At 37.9% G+C, this 13,904-nt stretch overlaps 2 long non-coding RNA genes across 4 annotated transcripts; both read left to right on the top strand.

Moving 5' to 3' along the window:
• On the top strand, window positions 1-3,484 carry LOC105666688. 3 transcript variants are annotated; one of them, XR_007227487.1, is made up of 7 exons: window positions 1-384; window positions 1,751-1,845; window positions 1,913-2,063; window positions 2,122-2,824; window positions 2,913-3,050; window positions 3,138-3,291; window positions 3,365-3,484. It is a non-coding gene; the product is annotated as an uncharacterized LOC105666688 (long non-coding RNA). The 3 variants fall into 3 exon arrangements; XR_007227486.1 differs by having other exon boundaries at window positions 1-498; window positions 2,913-3,291; XR_007227485.1 differs by having other exon boundaries at window positions 2,913-3,291.
• Window positions 3,485-8,851: 5,367 nt separating this feature from the next.
• LOC105666689 lies at window positions 8,852-11,554 on the top strand. Its single transcript, XR_007227488.1, has 3 exons — window positions 8,852-9,102; window positions 9,255-9,797; window positions 9,875-11,554. It is a non-coding gene; the product is annotated as an uncharacterized LOC105666689 (long non-coding RNA).
• Window positions 11,555-13,904: the final 2,350 nt, after the last annotated feature.

A 13,904-nucleotide genomic window follows, 5' to 3' on the forward strand; every position in this document is an offset into this window, starting at 1 on the left:
CACGATCTTAAAAGTGAATTCTCCTTTCATAATTGTTGTGAAAAATGAAATTGTTTCGATAATTGTGAAAAAAGTGATATTGTTTTGTCATTAGGTGGTATTAACAAAATTCGCAATAATTAATTATTTGTTAACCCAATATTTCCCATAGACGCGTAAACACCCTATCGATAATGTCAAATAAAAAAAGACAGAAGCAATGAACATCGTGTTGTTCGATAATAATTATCTAGATTTTCTATTAAACGAATTTCAAGCGTTTCACGATCGATATTAGGACAAAGTAGCTCGTCCAACTTGGACGCTGATAAGATTCGAGGAACGCCAGGCACGCTAGAAAGCGAGTGTGTCGCGATCGTGACGATGACGCTGGAGAATCACCAGGTTAGAACTTCGAAACCGGATCATTATCTTCCACTGATGGCATGCTCACTTTCTCATGCATCCTCGAATGGGATTAATTAACATCTCAGATAAACATCTGAAAGAGAAACCGAGGTCAGTTCGAGCTGTCTTTCGATTTTCGAAACGTCTATTTCCAATGCGATCGTCGTTCTATGCATCAAATACACGCGTGATCGCCGCACATTGCGAAAATAAACTCTCGATATCGTGAAATCGTATCGTTGTTCGATCGGTTATCCAATCCTGCTCGATGTCGAAAACATCATACGATAGAATAATGTTCGAACAATACTCGCTGATCGAATTTATCAGAATTCTGTCTATATCTGTTCTTTGTGCTCGAGGAACAATGAGCTGGCGATAATGGTTACCGATTATAGAGATTCCAAACTCATTGATAAAGGAATACTGGGACAAAGATGATAAAGTAGAGTTCTACTGGAACTCCATATTCGACACAAATTTTATACGACTGATTCAATAACACTTTTCTATACACGTTGTTTCAGATATAGTATGCTCTTAAAATTCATCGTACTTACAATATAACACGTCATGAAGTTCCAAATTTAAAATATTCCTTCGGAAATGTCAGATTTAAACAAAACCCTCTCCAATATCCGTACGATTAAAGATAACAAATATATGTCGGTTGAAAAATATTTAAAAATATATGAATAGGTTAATATCTCCCAAGAAGACGATATTATGCTCAGGGCCGGAGCAAAGCAAGTTCAACGCGTTCGCCGGAACCCAGCCCCGCGGTCTATGAAAATTACCCAAATAAAAAACACCAATTTTGATTAATTTTTTACAGAATGATGATACCATTAACAGATGCAAGACATTTTTGTAGTAGCGATGATTCGGTTTAAAGGAGTGAGAAAAATCATGAAAGTTCTGTGTAACTTCATAAAGTCCTCATATCCTTGAAACTACTTTATATAAAAGAAATCCAGGCGCTTTCAGAGAAATGTACTTTTTAGAGAAATTAAACTACATCAATAGTTTTTTACAAAAGTCACACATGATTACAGATGTTCTACTTTCATTTAATTTTTTCTCCCTTGAAAGCGAATTATGCATGCGAAAAAATATTACTTGGATTTGTTTAAAAATGCTGCTTATAAAAAATATACAATACGTAGCAGCATTTGTGGATAAATAATTCCTCGTTGTAAAATTTAAGCGTAGAATTTGAATGTGTATTCAGGCCCCTCAAAATTTTTGAACCCGGCCTCGCAAAAGATCACGCCGGCCCTGATTATAACAATTTTTAAAATTCTAATTTTTATATCCAGTGTTTTTCCAATTTTTCCAATCAACTTAAATTCGCTTGTTCCAGTTCGACACTTCTTTCAAACTCCTATTGCCAAATTCAGAATCTGTGAAATATTCAACTTCCAGCAACTTGGATCAATTCATCTTGAATCAATTCAGGTATACCCATCATCCTTTGAAAAGAATGATCGCAAGATAATTCTATTATACTGTGCGATTTTTCCAGCATTCTTCAACAAAACAGATTGCCATTCTTTGAAACCTACACGAATACAACAATATGATTCATGTGATATTCGATGCAGACAAACAGAGGTTAACAACACATTTCTGAAAAACATCGGATTTGGCATACGACAAACTCGCGCCAATGTCAGGTAAGCGTCATCAAACCAGCAAACCAATTCCAAGTTGTCATTCAAATCTTCATTGTAGGTCTTTGTAAGCATCAACGCATATCACGTCAGCCTGCGATCCAAAAAAGGAATCAAAAACAAACAATGAGAAGACGGCTGTGATTCGATTCATATAGCAGCGTGTATCATTGGCATATACAGTTGGACCGAGTTCAGGTATCTTCGCGTTATCTCGGATGCGGGTCTAGGCTGGGTATATCGGTGGAACGCGTCCCGGTATCGGCGATCCCGTTGCCGACTGCGTTGGCTAGTTAGAAGAAAGGGATCCGTGAAAAGGAAGAACGGACTGAATGACACGGTCACCGAAAATGACAGGTACACGACTTGGAAGAGCCGTGGACGTGGGACCGATATCGCAACCGCATCTGACACAAACCTTGGTCAGCCAACTCCGTCTCGTCTTCTTTCTCCGTCCTTTTCTTCCTCCTCTCGTTCTCTCTCGTGTCTGCCTGCCAATATGCCTACCTGTCAACACACGCTGCATTCAATTAACTCGGGGACCAGTTTCACGCCTGTGTAATGACGCGGAAATCAAACTTTACCCACCCCCGTGCCCCTCGCCGACCCTCAAGACGGACGCGATCCTGTAGGACGCCAGGGAACGTCGACCTCGTTCTTGTGAGCAGCTTTCGTTCTGACAGCCACGGGAACATCCTTGAATCGGGCCTCGTGCGTATCTAGCAGCTGAAAAGAAGAGGATTTGAGGAAAAGAGAGTTGGAAAGTAAGAGGATCTGAGAGGAATTAGGATGTTTGTGTTACATACAGTATATGTACACTATAGCGTGGATATCATAACTATTTGTTTTCAGATTATTTGGAGAACAGAGAGGATTTAGTCGGAGGAAAACTCAATTTACATTATGAAATTTGTAGCAAAAGAAGTTTAGGATTATTTGAAGAAGGAAAGAGGATTATTTGGAAAGAAATCTAATCACCACAAGTGATAAGTATATTGCAAATATTCATGCAAAACTTCCTATTTTTGTGAATTCAGTAAAACATGGCACTTACAAGGAAATTGTTTTATCCACTAGATATTACACCTACGTCACGAGTTTTGTACTGTGGATATTCTACACTTGTTTGTATACTACGTACATTCTGTACATTTTTGCACCTTCAAATTTGCCTTAAATGAAGAACAATCGGTAATCTAGTGATGAATCTGTAAACTAAGGTCATTGAAAGGTCACTAAAATTGTTTTATCGTTGGTCTTGGCGTTTGTACATAAGAATTTCATATGATTAATAAACTTAATAGAATGGGACAGTGACAAGGCTGAAATAGAAAAGTAAACAACTCGAGGAAGTCTAATCCTGCAATCCATGCGGCAACCGCGAGCAACACGAAATCAGCAGATCAGCGACGATTACAAGAGGATAGAGATAGCGTTATCTCTTATCTACTAGCAGTCCGGGATCTCAGCATCCGCTATCTATCGATGGAATTAAGAAAGCCTAACCTGGCTAGATTAAATTAAAATCGGACTTTATCGGGGCCACTGCGCATTTCTTCTTATCTCGACGCTGACCGATAATGCGTTTACACCTTAGGAGAATCCGCGATCTCTAATAGGACACTGGTATCTTAGACCGATAGACCGATAGATCGATAAGCTTGTTGCTTTTATTTCGAAACTTTTTCATTTTTACATTTCCTGTATATTGTTTCATAATTTGGCAAACTGTTCTGGGTATATTAAGTATATTTGTGTAATTATAATTAGGTATATTATATATTGTATATTTAATTATTAGACTGTTGTATTAGGTCGTTCGAAAAGTTTCTTTCGCTTTCTAATTTAATTTAATTTTATATTATTTTATCGAATTACGTATAATCCATTTTCTTCTATCAAAATAAGGATCACAACGTTCGACGGATTAGGTTTCATGTTTGTATAAAGATGCGTCGTTGTAAAAGACGTGTCTGTAAAATAAAGAGATTTTTCGAACAACCTAATATTCTAATTATTGAACCGTGCTCGTTTCTACACTTACAGAAAATTTAAGTACATAACAAAATGTAGAAAAATATATTAAATATTCATTAAATGTTACAATACTTGGTAGATGAGACAAATCTCTGCTTATATTCCATTTCTATAAATCATGTTGAAAAATTTCCATAAAACACGGTAATAATTTCAATTAAGTAGATTTGAAGAAAGAAAATGAATTTTTATAACATATGTTGTATAAAATAGTTTCTGATAATTTCTATAAAAGTTAAAAGATCTACCATTTTTTTCTATACTTTGGAATATTTAAAAAATAAATTATGATCATCGTCGACACATCTTTAAAATAAACATGATAGAAAGAAAAAAGATACAGACACGAAAAATAGATTAAAATGTAAGTACAAACAACGGTACTGAAAATTGAACAGGAAGAGCGAGTTGCTGTGTTCGAGGCTTGTTTACGGGCGAATGAAAATTACACGACGGTACCAGCCACCCCTTGGTTCGACGCGTCCATTCATTAACACTTCATATCCCGTTGCGACGTGCTGGTAACGAGCCTGTCATAATTACCGCGCTAACTTTATTACTGCGGATACACGCTCTCCTTGCCCAGGCTATGATACTCGTGCGTCATAGGGCAAATCGAGCGCGCACCCTTCGTTCCACAAGGAAACACGAGCCCCCCGCGGCTCTGAATTTAGAACTCTCAACATATCAAGCGCTGCGTTCTCCTGGATATTTGTGTTTCCTATAAAAGTTCAAGGATATACCATTTTTTATGTATTTTGGAACATTTGAAAAGTAAATCATGATCATATCTTGATGATATCTTTAACACTAGCACCATCACACCAGTCAAATTGACTGGTTTTACAATTTTATTTGAAAATTCCTACTTCATGTTATATTCTTTTCCACATTGATGTAATGACTTTCGCATAACTAAAAGAATAATATAATGAATTTTGTATTGTTTTTTATGTATTCAAACTGAAAATAATTTTGTATCAAGGCTACTTACACCAATACCACTCGAAATGACTGGTACTTGTCAAAGTGTAAAAGGGCGCTGCAATCTGTTTATCGAACCCCATTAACCAGTTCCCTCGTTTTGTACAACTTGCCACACGTTTGTAGATCGCTATATCGTTAGATGCTAACACTGGAAATACCACACCAGTGAAAATGACTGTTTCTACAATTTTATAAATGTGTCAATCCTCGTTTAGGGATGATGGTCCCAGATGGATTAATAATACGAAAAATGTACTACATAACATGGAATTGCTTCTGTAAGAAAATAATAAATCAATAAATATACAAATATTCTATTATTAGGTATTTTTTAAAGACCAGTCATCTTGGCTGGTTTTGGTAGAAATAGCTTCGTCTTAACTATCGGTAGTTCTATTGTTAAAATAAACACGATAGAAAGAAAAAAAGACATAGACACGAAAAATAGATGAAAATTTGTTTGATTTGTCAAACACGATAATTTTCTCCATGATAGCTGTTTTGTTGCGTGGATTCGTCTTACATAGGTTACGAAACATCGTGTACATACAAATACAGAAAGAAAGTAAATTATCTGAAATTAGATGACGAAAAATTTCAATTCTCCGTGATGCTTTCAAAGCACACGATCATTCTAAATAGATCGAGTGACATTTCCAACTTCACCCACATCGATTGTACATAGAATAACGCACACTGGCGCACAAACGTATCCAGCAGCCATCAAAGTCGACACGCGAGAGCGTAACCCGCGCGAAGTCAGCTTTTGCCTGGAAAAAACTGCTTAAGCTGCTATCTTCGATCTGAAAAAGGGCAATTTACGAAACCAAAAGCATTGGACCGCGTGGAAATTGTAATCCGATCGGAATCGTGCCAGCTCGAACATTCGCCACCGTTTGCACGCACCATTCCGCCCACCGATGGCTAATTACATTTATTCAATATTTACGATGATACGATCTAGCGCGTAAAGCCTGCGAGTGAGTCAGGTCAAATGAAAGGGCAGATCGAGCCCAGTGCACAGTCATTCTGCGATCGAAGCTTTCCTTAATGCCGACATGTCCATTTCGCCTTTCCTTTCTACGTCTGGCAACACTGCCTTATTACATTTCCCTATTTAATCATTTTTAGGACTTTTTATTACAGGACTTCTGTAGACTTTTTGGTATTAATTTATAAAAGACAACAAAAAGAACAATAAACAAAAATGAATTGTTTTATAGGTTTTCCTCGTTTCTTCTTCAGTTGCTTCTTTTGAAATTTTTCCTTTTAGAATTAGCAAAGAGATATTGAATTTTTCATGTTACGTACAAAAGTTTACTATGATGAGCTCCATACTGCAGAGAAAATTAACTAATAATTCAATATGTTGTAATACGGTCCATGTTGTATCATTTACACTAGCAATGGCTAATTCACAATTAAAAATTAAATGTTTTTATGGTTCTTAATTATTCTAAATTTATCTATACTACTCTATCTATACTACTATAATCTATACTAATCCATACTAATCTACACTATTCTATATAATTAAGAACCATAAAAAACATTTAATTTTTAATTGTGAATTAGCCATTGTTATTGTAAATAATACAACATGGATCGTTCCAACATATGGAATTATTAATTAATTTTCGCTGTTTGTGTAATTTAGGTGTCCATTCCAAATTTGTCTACTTAGAAAGTGAAAGTTAAATTTCCATTCTAGATGCGCCCTTTTGTTTCATTCTCTTCCCTAAAAATTCTTATGCGATCAGATATTAACTAAACCCCATTTTGCCACTTTTTAATACCAAATACCCGAGTACAATAATAACACTGAATGGTCGAAATGAATCAGATGCACGTAGCATCTGATTTTCAGCAAGAATCTTAAAAACTCAGTGTCGCGTTTCCAACAAGACGTTTCATTTCGAGCGTGACGCCTTTAGAGTCGATCCTCTTGTCAGTCAAACATCCAGTCACAACAATTCAGCGGGTGGTTGCCGATGGACAGACAGCTGTCTATTCAGACACGAAGAACGTTGCCATTCTGCGAGAAGTTTATTTTCATAAAGGCGAGATAACTGGCTATTATTCGGTCGATCGTCTCTATTCTAACCAGCACGAAGGCAAAAGTCAGGAAGCCACGTGAAATAAAAGGAGGAAAGCTTAGCACCGGATGGGCGGAATTTTGACGAGAAGATGATTCCCTCGAGGAACAGAAATCTCGCGCCTCTCCCTGCTCCGCCTGCATCCTCCAAGGAACAAATTTCCATCGAACCCATTTCTTCTTTCGTATTTAATACGCGAATTTCGTCAAAGTGACTATCAACGTTGTTTGTGGATTATTGGACAACATTTCTGAATCTGGAAGCTTCAAATTGTGAATAAAATACAAATTATTGGAATTTGCTTTTGTGATCTAGTTGTTGATCGATGATTGATTAGTGTCACCTTAAGAGGGAACTTTTGTGCCTTGTGTTTTGGTAGAATTCTTATCAGCTGTTAGATAACAGATTCATTTAGTGATGTTAACCAAAGGCTGGTTCTAAGCATCGGGAAGAATAAATTTCAATTATTTAATTCTGAAGTTTCAAAATAGACAGAATATAATAATAATATAATAATAATAATAAGGGCAGATATATAATTGATAGTTTATTGATAATTGAACTTTAAAACTTCCAATAAAATTTTTTCAAGGTTAGGTATCGTTCGTAAATCTTGTGCCACTATTTTCATTGAACTAAATTAAAATTTCAATATACTGGTATCACCTTTAAAAATACGATAATGAATGCGATAATAAACGTACCAATAACAGAACCCAGACGTCCTTGACAAAGTCCATTAATTTTCTCGAATCATTCGGCGCAAATTCGCGTCGATCGTATCTAACGGACACTGTAGACGAAATACGATTTTCCACTTAGAATATTATCCTTTCTGTTCAGTTCTAGCACAATTTTGGTACTCAGCCTCTTCAACAAAATTCTCATTTTGAGTCCGTAAATCGGCAAACGTAACGGTTATCTCAAATCATCGTACTTTCCGAATTCATCGCACAACTTTTTCTATTGTTCAAATCTATAACATCTTCCTTTGACGTTTGAACGTGATGCAGATGTCGTTTTTCCGGAACGATCTCGAAAACTGTCATCGGGGCACAACTCGGCACGGAAATCGAAAATTCAACGCACAAATATCGGATTGCACGAGACACGGGGTGAAATCACGGGGTGCGAATGCCATCGGTCGATCGATCTTCCAGCTCGAATTTTCCATAATTCTGGCCATTTTCGGAATGGCGGCGGCTTTTTGTATGCCGCTCGCACGAAATCGTAGCAGGGACATGGGAAAGCCCGCACAATGGAGTCATCGATCATTCGGTATGAGAGTTGCTCGATTGCTGGTCTAACCGTGCGGCCTCTCGTCGGCCCACGAATGCGAGCGTAATCGAGTGTATTTACCGAATGTTTCGTCGAGTGCACGCGAATCCACGCGTTTCGTGCGCTTCTCTTCCGTTTGTTTCTATTGTTCCACGAAATTCCGAACAATAAGAGAAATCGCGAGTGCGAGCACTTTTATCTGATTGTGGTTGCTTGTGTATTATTTTTTATATAAACTGAAGTTTTAATCGCATACGATTTGTTGTTTAATCTGGACAAAAATTAAATTGTCCGTGATAGGTTTAGGTGTCTTTCTTGTACAAGTTGCTGCATACTATTTTTAATTCTTGTATATTATGGTTCAATTTTTAATTATGAATTAATCGTTTAAACATATTGAAATTAATTTTAGTTGATCGTATAATTTTCTACAAAATGGACATTTTTTAAGAATGTTTTTAATAATCACAGTGTGAAATTGTTAGGTTAGGTGTAGGTTGACACTTGAAAACTAAGATGGCCGGTCTTTATCGATATTCGACTAAGGGACTGATTACGTAAAAATCGATCATTTTCATAACCTCGAATCGAACAGACACAAAGTTATTCCAAACGAGTATTCGAAACTTATTTTCCATTGAGAGGTATATCTTATAGCAAATAAATGTATAGTACAGTAAATAAAGTATCATATATGAAATAAAAAAAAAAGAAAGAAAACAGGTCTCTTATTGTCTTTCTTACAAAAATCTTCTTCCTCGTGAAATTCTGTTATCTGAACCATCTCCAATTGCAGGCAAATTCCATAGAGTAAAAAATGCAGACTTCGAAACAGCAAGTTTGGCGTATCCTGCGAAAGTTCGGCACAGACCAAGTTCAGCATAGTAAGGCGAAGAAGACGAAGCGAGGGAAGAGGACAAGATGTTGTTGGTCGCAGATAAAAGGGAACTGCAGCAAGGCGACTGCGGCTTAGCATGACAATGCAGGTGCCTCATCCCACGTCAAAACGCAGCGTGGCGCCACGACGAGATAGGTACCAGACCGATCGACTGGTTTGTAATTGTTTAAGAGGATTAGCCAGAGTAAAGTTTACGCGTGTCCAAGCTGGAGAGGGAGGAGAAAGAAGCCCAGTCGCTGATATTTATCCGAACATTAGACTCGGCTAAACTCAAATTTACCAGCCTGATCCCGGAAAATAACATTAAAAGTGACTGGAATCGTTTGAACGTCGAATCACACGCCTCATCAACCGACAGTCGCCTCTTTCAGACGAATTCTTGTGGTTCGTCGCTTTGCAGATATCTGAAGAATTTCTATATCGATTCTAACTTCGGAAGAGGTTAGCTTTTTTCTTTTCTTTTTTTGGAGGGGGGGGGGTCATAGTGTACCGGTTTGATTTTAATAACAATTCTTTAGGTATTTAGGAAAGAAGATTCAAGTTCAAGAAGCAGCTGTCGGTTTAATTTCAGTAACAGCCGTTTAAATTACGAAGGACAAAGTTGGACAGTCGAATCTTGATGCAAGACTAGCAAACTTGCAGTTTGCAGCAGAAGAGATTTGCAGTTTTATTATGAGGAGCCATTTTCTTATGAAAATTTCTCAAAATCAATAGGATAAAGGTCAAATCAATTTTATACTACAATATGCTTTAATTTCTAAAAAATGAAACTCTAACTTCAAGTTCGAGAAGCAACGTGTCTGTCTAATTTCAGTAACAGCTGTTTAAATTACGAAGGGCAAAGTTGGAGAGTCAAGTCTTGACGCAAGATTAGCAGACACTACGAAGAAATTTGCGGAGTTTTATCATGAGAAGCCATTTTCTTATGAAAATATTTTAAAATCAATAGGATAGAGGTCAAATCAATTTTATACTACAATATACTTTAATTTCTAAAAAACGAAACTCTAACCTCGAAATTCAACAGAACAAACTCTATGTACCCTAATATTAATAACTTACAAAAACGCGGCATAAAAGATAACGCAAACACATAAACATACGTAAACCTAAAGTGAAAGATACCAAAAAGGACAGCGACAGCTAACATACTGAACCCAATTCGCAGGCAACATTATCATCAAACCCGAATTAACGAATATCGACGTACGAGGAGAGCGAGAGGACCGATGCACGAGGGCGTTCAGGTGAAAAAGATCGGCCGACAGTGAGAATCAGAACTATGAGACGTGAGGGAAGTTCGATCAAGATGAAGATTTCCTGATCTGATGCACGGCACAGAACGGATGTCGCGGGTGGCCGCAGGTGGCGCCCTCGATATAAGCTCTTCTGACTGAACCGCTGATATAGGACCGCTCTCCTAAAACTTTCACGGCGGAATGTGTCATCCTGTCACTGAACCCACATGGGGTAAGAGACGTCCCATGGGCCCGTCAACCGCGTCCCTCCAACTCCTATACCTTTCTCCGTCTTTTTCTCTCGCTTCCTCCGAATCTACTTCATCCAAGTTAAACGTTGTTTCGTACACTGTTATTACGTAACTTTGTGGGAACTTCATTGCCAACGATCACATTTATATCTGCTATTTGTAGCTATTAATCCACTGAAATGCACAGTCGTCTAGCAGGCATATCGTCTAACATCCAAGGGATGTTAAGGATAGAACCGAATTTTAACACTCTGACTGCCACGTGGGTCATATATGACCCGCCACGGTTTCTCCTGCGACGCCACTGTGGTCATTGGTGACCGGAGTGCTTCAACTTCTTACAATTGTAAAAATTGTATGAAAATTGACAGTTAGGGCATTTTAGGGTACGCTTGCCCTTCTTTCTTCTGCGTTTCGCGTCGCAATCTTTGTCGAATAAGTATATTTAACGGCTCTGGTGAATGGCACTGTGTAAGGTGCGTTGCGAATGCCATTCTAAAAGCTGATATCTTGGTTTTTGTTGCTTGTTTATAGAGTATCATCGCGTTTGAAATTGATGTATTTAACAATAACTCTAAAGCTAATTTTATATACCATTTGAGGGTTCTATGTGTTGTAGAATATGCTATTGTAGTATCGGAAAAAGGATAGGATTAGGATAATTTAGATTTGTAAAATTCTCCTAATACTATCTATTTAAGATAAATAAAAATAACAGAGATTAATTAGACAGAGAACGATAAATGTTCAACTTGAACTAAAACACAAAAGTCTTATTCCACTCGAATCACTCTCACAACTCTATAACTCTAACAACTCGATCTCTCTACAACGCTAGCAACTCTACAACTCTAGTCTTCGGCTTTTGCACTCGCACGCTCTCGCTTCTCAACTCACACTATGCGCCTTTTGCATTCGTTCTCGCCGGCGTCTCAACTAACACTGTCTTTAGCATCTCTTTGTCTTCTCCCGTCCTATCGGACACGTGTCCCGAAAACGCCCGTGCCAGGGTCACGCAGGCCTTTTCCTCGAAACTGTTCACTTGAAAGGACCGACGACACATTGATGTACCCGACGATGCCGCGGCTCTCGCGACATTGTATACGGTTCGGCCGATATCTTAGGCCTTCTGTCCACGATACTACACTATTATTTGATCTGATAAATCTACAGCACATTTTCCTCTGTTGGTAATCTACCATTGGTTTATCGCAAACATAATTTTTTTTCCGGACCTCTACCATTTCAGCCGAATGTTTCGTCGAGATCATAAAAATAATCGTAATACCGTTTACTAGTATCTTCTACACGATTCAACGATATATTCTGCACGTTTTGCTTGCGACGAAACAACGAATGCGAATGTTTTGTTGAAATAAAAGAAGCCTTGTTATAATACGTTGCTATGAACTGTTAGCAAGGCGCCACGGTGATTACCCGTGACGACCAATAAGATAAACTGTCCATTGGCGAAGAATGTTGTCTTACATCATTAATTTATTATTATTTTGCTATTATATGTTTTGAATAATAAAAATACTTCCTCAACGAAACATGTGTTAAAAGAAAGTCCGCTCAGAAATGAAAATTTATAAAATTTCTGAACATATCAAGGAATACTAATATTAGACATTATATTACATAATATAATATTTAGACATTTGATATGGAACAATTAGTAATGAGTTAAGTGTTGAAGTACCAGACAAAGCAAAGTTATTTTGTAATAAACATTCTTAAAATCTGTGAATACACATACATTCATATACACAGAGAAAAAACGTAAATGTGTTGTAGGATGACTAGGAAAGAAAGCTGAGTTTGTGATGGGAATATTTAGACGTTTGATATGTAACAATTAATACAACAATGAGTTAAGGTTTGAAAAACAAAACAATGCAAAGCAGAAAGCAGAGTTATTTTGTAATAAATATTCGTGAAATCTGTGAATACACATACATTCATACACACAGAGAAAAAACGTAAATGTTTTGTAGGATGACTAGGAAAGAAAGCTGAGTTTGTGATGGGAATATTTAGACGTTTGATATGGAACAATTAGTACAACAATGAGTTAAGGTTTGAAAGACAAAACAATGCAAAGCAGAAAGCAGAGTTATTTTGTAATAAACATTCTTAAAATCTGTGAATACACATACATTCATACACACAGAGAAAAAACGTAAATGTGTTGTAGAATGATTGAGGTCACTCGCTTAAAATAAATTCATATTTGAACAGTATCTTTGTTTTGGTAAGAATCCCCTGGACAACAAAGCGATTGAAAAGTTGCTGTAGCTCCTAAGCAAAGATTAATTAATTAAGTAGACGTTGCAAAACGTAGAATACTAACCCGATTCCGCTTGGAAATCGGAGCAAGCTCGGTGGAACCCGGTTAGGATGGTTCTCCGTGTAGCTTTCACGACGTAGATCTAGCGGTTCCTAATTAACCCATCAGGACGTCAGGCGTTAATGAAAGCGCAGGAGACAGTGTGCCCTGTCAGGGACAGGTGAGACACGCGTGTGTACACAGAAGAGCGACCAGTCGCGTTAAGGCAAAAAAAAAGGCTTAAGAGGGGGGAAAGAGAAACGAAAAGAACTCGCGGAAGAAAGGAAAAAAGAAGGAGCGATGCTGGGTCGGAGCTTGGAAGGGAACACCAACTAGGAGGCGAGACCCCGGCTATCCTGGAAGGTGGGCACCGAGATATAATACTCGACTACCTCTACCAGCCGCGATAAGTGTCAACTGCAGCGTGCCAGATAAAAAGAACGTAGGAAAAATAAAATTTAGCTCGGTGATCCATCATGAGGCTACGGACGCCGGACGCGCAGGCTCGTTCAGGATTGGCTGACTCCTCCCAAAGACGCTCACGTGACCTGCGTCGTGAACACGCCCAGTTTTGAAAAGGCAGCACCCTGACTATACCTTGATGTACGTACCGCGACTCGTTTGCCGGAGAACCAAAGGGGAGGGAGGAAGAGAGAGACAGAAAGGGAGAGGGAGACAGAGAGAGTAAGAGAGAGAGAAAGAGAAAAGAAGCCTAGGGTGGAAGAGAGAT

This window comes from Bombus terrestris, chromosome 18 (genome assembly GCF_910591885.1).
Source record: "Bombus terrestris chromosome 18, iyBomTerr1.2, whole genome shotgun sequence".
NCBI classification, from domain to species: Eukaryota; Metazoa; Arthropoda; class Insecta; order Hymenoptera; family Apidae; genus Bombus; species Bombus terrestris.